Source organism: Callospermophilus lateralis, chromosome 6, assembly GCF_048772815.1.
Source record: "Callospermophilus lateralis isolate mCalLat2 chromosome 6, mCalLat2.hap1, whole genome shotgun sequence".
Classification (NCBI taxonomy): Eukaryota; Metazoa; Chordata; class Mammalia; order Rodentia; family Sciuridae; genus Callospermophilus; species Callospermophilus lateralis.
The window spans coordinates 96013062-96026085 of record NC_135310.1 but is presented as its reverse complement, the minus strand read 5'-3'; the positions used below and the strand labels follow the sequence as shown (position 1 = coordinate 96026085).

Here is a 13024-nt window from a genome sequence, read left to right as displayed (position 1 = left end):
TTCTTCACAGAACTAGAAAAAACAGTCCTAAAAATTCATTTGGAAGAATAGAAGACCTCTAATAACCAAAGCAATTATAAGCAAAAAAAAAAAAAAAATGCTGGAGGCAACGCTATACTGATTTCATATTATACTACAGAGATATAATAACAAAAACTGCAGAGTATGGTCATAAGAACAGACACACAAACCAATGGTGCAGAATAAAAGACACAGAGACAAGCATACACAGATACAGTCATTTGATCGTTGACAAAAACATACATTGGAAAAAATATCCAGAATAATATATAAAGAACTCAAAAAACTTACCTCAAAACAACTCAGTCAATAAAGAGGCAAATGAACTAAACACACACTTTTCAAAAAGAAGAAATACAAGTGGTCAACAAATGTGTGAAAAAATTTTAACAACTAGGAAAATGTAAATAAAAACTACACTGAGTTTTCTTCTCACTCCAGTTAGGTGGCAGCTAAAATGAATACAAATAACAATAAATGATGGAGAGGATATGGGAAAAAAGGAACACTTATACACTGTTGGTGGGATCGTAAATTAGTACAACCACTATGAAAATTAGTATGGAGTTTTCTAAGAAATACTAGGGATGAAGCCACCACATGATCCAGCTACACCGCTCCTCCGTATTTATCCTAAAGAACTGAAGTCATCATAGTACAGTGATACATGCATACTCATATTTATAGCAGCACAATTCACAATAGTCAAACTATGAAACCAGTGTAGGTTTTCCATCAACAGATGGATAAAGGAAGTGTGTATATATACACAATGGAGTTTTAATCTTACACTTATATTTTAAGAGAGATTTTCATTACAATGATTTTGTACAAGGTTGGGGACAGTTTCCTTTCTGTTCCATGACTTCTTTAGAGCTCTGTGAAATGTAGACAATAAAAAATTTCAAACCTTCATTCCTTATTCTTTAATTTACTTCATATTTTCCTAACCATTGAAGTTAATTCATAAGCATTCTTCCTTTAACCACATATCTACTACTCTGTCATGAGAAAGAGAAAGTTTTGACATATGTGTGTGAGGTGGGGTGGTCATATAGCAAGAAAAGTAAACATAAAACAAAGATAAGCCTCCATTTATTTAAAGAATATTTATTGTTGTTGTGGATATTTCTTACATGCTAGGTATTTTCCACTGTGCTTAGCGCTCAGATTCTAAAACATGCAAGGCTCCACTCTGCCTTATGGATTTGCTGGGTTCGTTGGTTTTGTGGAAATTAATAGGCAGGTGATGTTATACAATGGGAGAAGTGCCATAGTAGGAACTATGGGGGGCCATAGGAAGGACTGAATGTTAGTGAATTCTGAAGTGACATTTGCCTACATGACTGCCTGCACCCGAGGGTAGGCATGGTAGAGGATTACTCTGGAAAAGGACACCAGCTCCTATGGACTTTGAACAAGAGGCTAAGGTGGTTCAACCTTTAAGTGACAGACTATGGGAAATGACATGAATGATGAGGCACATTTTAAAAATAATAATCTGGGGGCTGGGGGTGTAGCTCAGTGGGAGAGCTCTTGCCTAGCATGTGTGAGGCACTGGGTTCGATCCTCAACACCATAAAAATAAAAGTATTGTGTCCATCCATAATTTTAAAAATATTAAATTATGGATGGACACAAGTCTGGTATCTAACGGCATGGTGTAACCACAATAAGTTCTGTAATGATGTAATTTTAACCTCAGTGAGACTTTACTACATTTTTTTTTTTTCTGCTAGAAAAAGGATTGGCAACCTTTTCCTGTAAAGGCCAGGCAGTAAACAGGTTTGCCTTGTAGTTCTTTGGGGGAAATCCTTGGGTGTGACTGTATCTCAATAAATTTTATTTATCTTAGTGGGTGATGGGCCAGATTTGGTCCATAGGCCATAGTTTCAAGATCCTCATACTAGACTAAGATCCACTGGAGCAGGTATAGTTCTGTTTGGCTGTCTACTGCAGTCCCATTGACAAAACCAGTTCTTGGAATATTATAGGTTGTCATTGACTCTTCAGGAAAAAAAATAGGTAAGTGAATGAATGAGTCATGGCTGGGATAAAGATGTAGTAGATGCAAAAAGAGCTTTATTAAGAAATGGCTGTGGAACTGCAAAGACTGAGATACATGTAAAGCATTTCCAAAGTTTTGGTGAGTATGTTGGTGTGGAAGAAGAAAGATTGTAATAGCAGCAAATATTTCTTGAGGCTTCCCTTATACCAAAAATTCTTTTCAGTTTGTTGAATGTTAGCTCTTTCAAACCTTCCTATAGCCTCATAAGGAAGGAACTGTAATCATCTTCCTTTTACAGAAAGGAACTTTGAGAAACAAAGAAGGGAAGGATGGGAAAGGGCTGGGGCACCCACATGTTAGTCTCCATTCTGTGTCTCTCCATTTTGGTGAAATCTTTCAAGTTTTAGAATTAAATGAAAGAACATGATGCCATTAGTGGGAATAGGGACATTGGGGTAGATAGGTAATTCAAAGGGAAAATAGAAACAATCTATGTCAAACTAGACTGAGAGCTGAGAGTAGGTAATAAAAGGGTTCCCCCCACCACATAAGAATGTAATAACATGGCTCTTACATTTAATGAGAGTTAAGGACAGAAGACAGGTTCATAAACTAAGCAGACTAGCATGAAAAGGGCCGAAGCAGGTGGCACCCACTACACAATAGCTAAGAATATTCAAAAGATACCAAGGAATCATGGACATGATGCTGAGAACTGTTTTCTTAAAAGACCATTACAAAAATGTTATATGTCTTTAATTACTAAAATACAAAGAACAATTTGTAGGTTTGTCTGTCTCCAAACATGAAAAAAGGATGCCATGGAAGAAAATACCAAATATATTAGAAATGGTATAACTAATTACGGTGACAACACAGAGTAGAATATTGGAGTATATAGTTATATCTACTTATAAGGTTAACTATTTTAGTTTTTGTACGTTTGATGTGAAAGATTTAAATTCTTAATTGCAGATAAATTGTTTAGGTCGTCAAAATTTAAAGCTCAGAAACAGGTTTGGGTTAAGTTTTTCTCATTATAATAGAAATTCACATGAAGAATTTAATTTTCTCATAATTAGGCAATTCTAAAACTGCTAGAGTTTGGGATAAACATATAAAAATGAAGTGAAAAGGAGATGATGGGAGAGTTAATATTCTTCCTTTGAATATCACTTATGTATCATTTACTATCTTACTAAATGTTCCCCATAGAGGAAGTACCTGTATCACTGAACCTTGCAACCAGGGCAGATATACAATAGAAAACGTATCTTGCCCCTCAAGGACTTGACACTTTATTTAGAACAATGAATTTATATGAACTATGTATGACATATGTAAAATATAATATTCAGCATTTATTAGGGCTAAATTTTAGCACACCCAACGTCATTTTAAGTACATTCCTTTTTTCTCCCTCTTCTTAATCGCTCTTTAGTAGCCATCTTAAGTACATATATCTTACTACATTACTTTTAATGTAGTAACTCATTTAATCCCCATGTTCAGCTTCTGAGGTAATTATACTTAGTAGTACTCAGGGTGCAGATGAAAAACTGAGACTTAGGAAAAGAACCTCTACATAACCCAATTTTCCAGTTTACATATCAAATGTGGATTTTAATTGCTTTGGATAAGAAAATATGTAGAGGCTGAGAGAAAAAAAAAGTTCTAGAGAAAATTTACCATGAGCTGTATCTGTAAGAAAGTTATGGTTAGAGATTTGTGGGTTTTCTATGCATAAGTAAAAGCAGAAACACAGTATTTAAAATGAAATCTGCGTGAATTGATAATAAAGTCAAACCACTAATGGAATAAAATGTAAATAATTTGGCAATCAGTGATCACATGGTCTAAAGGACTTCATTGCATATACAACTTATTTCTCTGCTATTTAAAGAGAAAAGGAAACAGCTGAATTACCTTCTCATTAGACCATCTGTTGAGTTGGATGGCTTCATTCATATCAAATTGTTTTCCTTTACAGGTTATTTCCATTTCAGTAACAGATTAAGAGAATAAGGTGGGATATAACAGATGTCATTTTACCTACACAAATTTGCTGAACGTTAAGTGACATAGTCAAAATTTGAACCTTTAAAGAAATATGCAAACAAATGCTAAAACAAATTAACCCCGTCATATACTGGAATGTGATGTCATGTCAAAACTCAACATGCTGACCTACTAGGAAGAGACACTGTAGTCACTCCACCTGCCAAGAGTTACCCCATGACCTGTCTTTCTTTGCTGGTGAGATCACTTTTATGATACCTTAGAAAGTGTAATAAAGATGAGATGAAGCTACTGTTTACATACTAATACAACTACTGGGAGTTGTTTTGGGGCCTTATTTTTGATAGTTGTGTTCTCTGGGTGTAAGGGCCTGAGGATGGCACTATGTTAACAGTTAGACTCGGAATTTCTCTTACAGAGGAAACTGTGGGAAACTGTTTAGATGAGCTGCTTGGAGTAGATGGTGAAACTTGGTTGCATTAGGATAAACAAAAGCCTGGATTACCAAAAGATGGAAAATTACTCTGCCTGAGACTAGAAGGGAAAATTGTCTTATTCTACCCTAGAGAGACAGCTGGAGCAAAGTGAAGTGACAGAAAACAACTAAGAGATGGGTGGAATGGCCATGTTTTTTACTGCAGCACCAAAAGACAAGCTGGAAATTGTTTAGGTGGCCATGATACAATCCTTTCCCTTCAACATCTCCACTAATCTGGCACTAATCTAAGTAGTCAGATCTATCATAAAGTGTAAATGGCTTTGTTTCTTTGAAAGAAATTTAAGAAGTTGAGACTTTTAGGCATCTATGATATAGAGTAGCTCACAGGGGTGGAAACAAGACTGAGGAACCAAAGACGACTATGAAAAATAGGGCTTCTCATTGGAATCTGCATTAACCTTGGAAAGTCTGGGGACTTTCAGAGTTTGTGAAGATCAAAGGGTCTGTAGAAACTACCTGACATCTGAGTTCTAAAATAACCAAGGGGGAGAAGATGTTCCCCATAAGCCACAGCAATAGGGAGGCTTGATGAAAATCTATCCTGAATTCTTACCTCTGACTCTTATTTTACAGCTATTTAAATAATAAAGGAACAGAAGGTGGGAACTCATTTTCAAATCTAAACCCTTCAAAAACATGTTCCAAAGGTGGCATCAAATGATGTACATTCACTGTTTTGGCAGCCAAGGACTTGAGATGGAGAAAAATGGAAATGAAATATTCCCAGATCCTGAAAGGGGTTATAATGACTGGTGGAATCCTGAGTGTAATCTTTTTATTTTACACTTTATGAACTTTATAAATTAGACAAAATATATATTAAATGTAATGATTTTTAGATTAAAACAGATAGAAAAATAGAAAAAAATAGTATCAATGATCATTTTCGAAGTCATTGTCTTTTCTAGTTTCATTTGTTCCTTACTTCATTTCTTTTTTTTGAAACAAATTCTAATTTATCTGTAAATAACTCAGTATATATCACTAACAGATAAGAAACTTTTAAAACACAACCACAATCATCAAACCTGACAAAATGAACGTTAATATTATCTAATTTCGGTGTTCAGTTAATTATAATTGTCCCAAAGAGGTTATTTATTTATTTATTTCTGATAGTTCATCAGGATTCAAAAAGCTTCACAATGCATTTACATAGTGTATGTTTTAACCGTTGTTACCTAGATAAAATCCTGCCTCTGTATTTCTTTCCATTATTGCTAGTTTTGGGGTCTTTGGCCCAGTAGAATTTCTCATATTCTGAATTTGGCTGTTTATATCTTTACAATGTTACCTAAGTTATTTTACTCTATTGTTAGTATTTACCATAAACTTACAGATAGTGAGGCTTGATTAGATTCTGCCTCTTGTTTTATACTTCTTTATAGGTGGTGCTTTGTAGTTTGAACTGAATCACACCAGCACGAATATGTCTGGTTGTTCATCAATGTTATTATAATTGACCAGTTGTTTAAAGTGGTGTTAATTTGGTACCACCATTATATAACTTTCTATTAACCTTAAACATTGTTTTTGTCAGCTTTTTTCTACTGTGACCAAAAGACACCAAGAACAACCTAAGGAGGAAAAGTTTATTTCCAGGCTCACAGTTTTAGAAGTCTCAATCCATAGATAGCTGGTTCTATTGCTCTGCGCCCAAGGTGAGGCAGAACATCATGGCAGAAGAGTATTGTGGAAGAAAGTGGCTCAGGCCGTTGTAACAGGAAGGAAAGAGAGGGATGGGGAATGCTTCCCTCATCACAGACAAAACCTAAATTCCAAAGGCATGTCCTCAGTGACCTACCTCTTTCAGCCAACCTGCCTACCATTCAGTTAATCCCTATCAAGGGATTAATGCACCGATTAGGTTAAGGCTTTCATAATCTGATCATTTCACCTCTAAACTTTCTTGCATTGTCTCACACATGAGCTTTTGGGGGATACCTCTTTTCTAATTCATAACATATAATAGTTTAAGTAGCCATTGTTTTGTTGGGGGTTACACAATAGTGATGTTTCTTATTTCTATTGTTTATCCTACAATTATTAGTTGAGTGCAGTGAAGAACTATTAATTAACTGGTTAGGATTAGTTATCTATCACTGTATAATAAATTACTCCAAAACTTACTGGCTAAAAGGCAACAATAAGCATTTACTATTATGATGGCCTTATAATAGGTCACTTGCTTTCTGGCTTGCCATCTGAATTTATTATCTGTACAGCTCCCAGAAAGGACATATAAAATACAGTCTCACCACTCTCAAAACTATTCCTTGCAAAGCATCATTTAATCCTTAAATGTAAAAATTTAAGAAAGGCAGAAGCTGCAATAATTTTTTGAATTAGTTTTGGAAGTGACAAATTTTCATTTCCATAATATCTTACTGTTTGCACAGATCAGGCCTATTCAGTGCAGGAGAAGACTAGGGAAAGAAGTGTCTAGTAGGAGGCAAGAATCACTGGGGATCACTTGGAAGTTGGATGGCATACTTCAAAGCACAATCTTTTCTGGAAAGCAAGGACAAACAAATCTACTTTGCCCTTTATCAAATCTTAGTGAATAGAGTTCTAACAGCCTCCATTGGTGGCAAGTTTTTTTCCCTCCATATTGGGGAGGGTACCATTACAATTATGTGAATTTTCTATATTGATATGTTTAAATCCATTGTAGACATTATTCTCTGTGATTCTGACATTGTTCCATCTTTGGCCAGTTGGAGTTTCTTTAAATTAGCTCCTATCATCTTTTAAAATAGCCTTATGGTTTTTGTCATCATTCTTGCTTTCAGGTACAAAAAGATAAGGCGGCTTATATCACACATTTCCTGCCCCAGAGTGGAATGTTCAATTGTCCAAGTCCTGGTTCATTTTTAGTAGAAAATGGTATGTTTTGGCATAGAGGTGTTTATGGATATTGGATTTTAAAAAATATATTTTTAGTGAACATAGCTATAATATAAGTTATTTAGAAAAAGAAAATTAAGTCATAAATTTGTATGTTATTTTCTTTTTGTGTGTATGTCTTCATACATGTACTTAGGGTAATGATGTCCATCTCATTCCAGCATCTTTTTTACCCCCATTTTTATGTTATTTTCAATTTAAAGACTTGAAGAATTTTACTTCTTTGATTTTTATGTATGCCTATGTCTCTTTTTTAAAAAAATATTTCTTTTAATTAGTTATACATGACAGTAGAATGCATTCATGCACTTTGATATATCACACACAGATGGAGTATAATTTATCATTTTTCTGATGGTACATGTTGTAGAATCACATCGGTAATGCAGTCATATATGTACATAAGATAATAATGTCTGTTTCATTCTACTATCTTTCCTATCCCCATATCCCCATTTCCTGTCTCCTACCCTCCCTTCACGCCTTTCTACCTAATCTAAGGTAACTCTATTCTTGTCTACTGCCCTGCCCCCCTTATTGTGAATTAGCATTCACATATCAGAAAAAAGATTCAGCCTTTGTTTTTTTTCGGGGAGAGGATTGGCTTATTTCGCTTAGCATGATATTTTCCAATTCCATTTACTCCATTTACCAGCAAATGTCATAATTTCATTTCTCTTTAAAGCTGAGTAAGATTCCATTGGAAAAAATATAATTATATATATCACATTTTCTTTATCCATTCATCTATTGAAGGATGCATAGTTTGGTTCCATAGTTTAGCTATTGTGAATTGAGCTGCTATAAACTTGACATGGCTATGTCACCGTAGTATGCTGATTTTAAGTCCTTTGGTTATAATACAAGCAGGGGGATAGCTGAGTCAATTGGTGGTTCCATTCCAAGTTTTCTGAGGAATCTCCATACTTCTTTTCATGGTGGTTGCATGAACTTACAGTCCTACCAATGCCTATGTCTCTTTAAGGTGAAAATCTTAGTTCCTAATGGCTAATATTAACATAATTATTCATTTATATTGCTATTGGGTCATTTTTATCTATAGTTTCAAATACCAGTGTTAGTACTGACCTCAAGACTGGGATGAAATTGGGATATCTTCATGTTTTTCTTTTTGTCCTCAGGATAGAACCCACTGTATAGTCAAAGAACTACGGATTAATATCAGTTGAATTAAATGTTTTTAAAACTGGTTGGTTATGCCACCAGCTTGCAATGCAGTTAAGTTCACTTACTAATTTATTTTAGTGTTTAGCACTTTTTATTTATTCATTTACCAGATGAAACATTTTACCTAGTTCCAAATAAAAGCTCTAAAGCAAATTATATTTAGAAAAGTACATTTTTAATCCAATCAATTCTTGTTTCCTTGCTCAACCTATGGGTAACCATTTATACTTTTTTCTTTTAATTTTCTTAAGAAATATATGAGTGTATGTATCTAAATATGTGTATTTATATGTATATATAACTATCATTTCCTTTTCTTACATGTGTCTTTACTTTTTTTCACTCAGAAGATCCAGATGATCACTCCATGACCATGCATACAGTCCTTCTTCATATTGCTCCATTCCAGGAATTCTCCTTAATGTTATCAACCAGATACCTAGTGGTGAACATTTGAATAGTTTGCAGCCTTTGCTTTAGCAATAGAGAAAATAGAGTTTGCTCTAATAAATGACAGTGGCTCCTTCTCTGCCACCTCACCAACAGATCAGGCACTTTTTTTTTTTTTTTTAGCTTCTTGTCAAACTCAGGGATGTGAAAAAATCATCATTCTTAAGTTGGAAACTGCAAAACACAGTCTAAAGGCATAAAGATAAGGAATATCTTACCAAGAAAGCAAAAGTGAGGAAGAAGTCACTTTAGGAGGAAGGAAAAACCAACCCAAGGTAATGAGTTACCAGGCAGACCAGAGCCTCAGAGGAAACAGTTTAGGGCTTCATAAATGGAGGGATTTCTGAAAAGCTGGATAGAGTAGATATGTCCACAGAAGTTATAATGTACCTTGAATGACAAATTATAGGGTTTACAATTTGCTGCACTGGCTGTGGAAAAACAAGAACACCTGAGCAGGAAAGTGATAGCAACAAAGAGGTTTTGAGGAAGGTTCAACTTGGATGAAAAGAGAGTTTGGGGAGAGGAAGCTAGTTGGTAAATTATTGTAGTCCGTACGAGGAGGAATAGAAGACTGAATTAAGAATTGTTAGACAAAATGTATGGAAGATAGCAGATCAGGCAAAGAATTCTTTATTTGGAGACACTGTGGTATCTTAGAGAGTCTGATTAGGTTCTGGAGAATTTGAAAACCTCTAAAATTGTATACAAATCTTGGGTCCTTTATGTTTATTTTTCAGAGAAACAAGTTTTAGCTTTTACCTGAATTCTCAAAGGCATCTGTGAACCAAGAAAGAAAAAATAATGGATAAGTAAAAAATAAATTAAAAAATCAGGAACCCCCATATCAGTGAGGTTTATATTATAAATAAGTCTCATTTTAAGTTAACATTAAGCCCTGATGCATTTTACTTTTTCATATCCACATTCTCTGAACTCCTTTTAATTGTACTTACTGTCTGTGCCTTTCATTTTAAAATCTGACTAGTTTTTGAAAGTTGTGGTTCTACTACCCTGTGCTTTTCTTAAGGGGACACATATTGTCCCCAGTCACAGTCAGGATACTTTCTATACATCACACAGTTAATACAGTGTCTTATATTTTGAAAATTGTTAAGAGAGCAGAATGGTGGAGTGTTCTCACCACAGAATTCCATTCATTCCACAACAAACACATATTTTAGAACATCTTATTAGACTTGGTAAATAATACCCCCCGATTTTTTTTGGTACTAGGGATGGAACTCAGGGGCACTTGACCCACTGAATCACATCCCCAGCCCTATTTTGTATTTTATTTAGAGACAGGATCTCACTGAGTTCTTAGTGCCTCACAGTTGCTGAGGCTGGCTTTGAACTCGTGATCCTCCTGCCCCAGCCTCCTGAGCCTCTGGGATCACAGGTGTGTGCCATTGTGCCTGGCCCAATTTTTATTTGTCAATCTAAAATGAAATGAAAGAATGCAAGTTAAGTGAAGTAAAACTTGCTTAAAGATATGTACCAAACACATGAATATATAGGACTAAGTTATAACAAATTTATAACAAAACAAAAAACAAACAAAAAAACCTTGGCTACTAACAATAGAAATAGTTTTCTGTTTCTGTGTTGCATTAGAGTTAATTCCAGGAGCATGAAGGCCTGACATGAACTCTTCTTCTCTCCTTTGAAAAATTGCTTTAGAACACAGCTGGATCAGTGTGCTGATGAACTTGGAGCAGGAGTGCAGGGCTTTTAGGACATTACCAAGGACCTGCATCCTGAAAACCTTCCAGCTCCACCGTACTGGAGCATAACTTAGAGCATGTACCAAAACAGCATCTCCTAGTCCCAGTGGTGAGGAACAAAATTAGAAGGAACATTTTACATTGTTAGACACTTTGACCAGCTTTGAGATTTTTGCCTTTAAAATTGATCCAAATACCATGAAATTTATGCTTCTGGGTTGGGAGTCACCTCTTGAACATTTAAAATATATTTCTTCATGTGTGTCAACTATTTTTCAGGAAATAATTGGGTTTTAGCTGTGAGCTGTCTAATAATTTTCCTTAGAGCCATAGACAACTAAGAGCCTGGGACTAGGGCAAGGATAGAAAAAAACTTCTTAAGCACCATTGAAAAGTATATTACAAAGCACACACTTTCTTTTCCTTGAAAGGAAGAATTCTTATTGAGATTACAGAAGAATTACAAAAATTATCAGAAGGAATAATATTCTTTGAACTGATGCCACTACTGGAGTTGAATATCTATGAATGGTAGCCTTAATTTTTTAAAATAATTGCATTGAGGTATAATTTTAGCATAAAATTCACCTGTTTTAAGGTTAGGGATCTGTAATTGCAGTGTTGTATCATAGTTGTAAGCACAAAAGTGACCAGGACAGGTGCAGATCTCACGAATTCCACCAAGGCTTTGCTCAGCAGTGGAGTCAGGCATCGGAGAGCTCACTTTCTGAGTAGAAAATGGCCCGATTACAGGGGAGGTCTGGTTTTATACAGGTTACGCACTGGGAGATGACTTAACCATTGAAGACTTTATCAGAACATATCAATTTGGGCACTCAGGAAACAGTTTGTGAGACTTTGAAGTTTGTTTTTATTGGGCAAGGGGAGAGGGTCCAGAATCAGCATTCAGTGCTTATCTCTTTCCCTCCAGGGTCTATTGTACTGTCACTGGGGAAGGATTTATTTGGGTAAGGATCAATGCTTTGGCTTCTTCCCGGAGACTGTCATTTTAGACTTGATGGATCTCTCCTCCCCAGGGATTGTCTTGTCACTGGGTGATGTTTGTTTCCTTCCCAGGGATTGTCTTGTCACTGGGAAAGGATGTATTGAGAAAGGATCAATGTTATCAATGTGCTGCCTTCTTTCTCCCTCCCTCTTCCCAGGCCACACTGTTTTGGGGGTTATCATTTCCATATCCTTCAATAGTCACAAGAGCTAATTTGACTCTATAGTAATGTTCCATATAGTAATTAATAGAGAGTGTGTGTGTATGTGTGTGTGTATATATATATATATATATATATATATATTTCATTATGTCAACAAGAGGATCCCAAACCTGGTCACAATTTTTTTTTTAAGTACTAGGGAGTAAATTCAGAGTTGCTTTACCATTGAGCTACATCCCCAATCTTATTATTTTATTTTTTAAAATTTTGAAGTAGAGTATGTAAGAAACTGCTTTGTTACCCCCCAAAGTGCTGTAAAATTATAAGGCATTACTTTCATTATTTCAACTCAAGAAAATTTCTATGCTTATTAAAACAATTTGCAAATAGTTCTAAATACCTACCTATACTTGGTGCTATATATTCCAAGTTAAACACTTGTGGCTTTCAAATTTAAACCAGCCCTCTTTACATAGAAATAATGAGAAATTGGGATGAATTTTGTATTTCCATCTTTATTTATTTCCATGTGCTTATTGCCACTCCTTTCAGGTTCCTGCTTATTATCACACTAATTACTATTGTTTACTATTTTGAGACTGGTTCTCACTAAATTGCTTATGTACTTGCTAAGTTGCTGAGACTGACTTTGAATGTGCAGAACGCTTGCTTCAGCCTCCTGAGCCACTGGGATTACAGATGTGCTCCACCAAGCTGGGCTTATTTTGATAAATCACTTCTTTAATTCTCTCTTATATATGTATGATATAAGAAATGTGTACATAGCTACTGTGTAAGGAATTGAAAGTGTGCTTTCTTCTTTCTATAGCATATTCCCAGAGCCCCTCTTAACTACTTTTGCATTGGGCAGGTGCTCAACAAAAGAAGTTATTACTAAGGCCAAATTCCTTTCTCTTTTTCCCCCACTTACTAGATTTATGTGTAATTTCATACTAAAGTAGTACAGAAGCCAAATTGTATAGCTTTGCTATTGCCCACTGTTTTAGTCAGCTTTTTTCACTGTGACTAGGGGACT

The 13024-nt window shown here is 35.2% G+C and overlaps 1 protein-coding gene across 1 annotated transcript in view; it reads right to left on the bottom strand.

The window, feature by feature from the left end:
* The window catches only part of Eys (EGF-like photoreceptor maintenance factor), a 1514165-nt gene that overhangs the window by 44217 nt on the left and 1456924 nt on the right, over positions 1 to 13024 (bottom strand).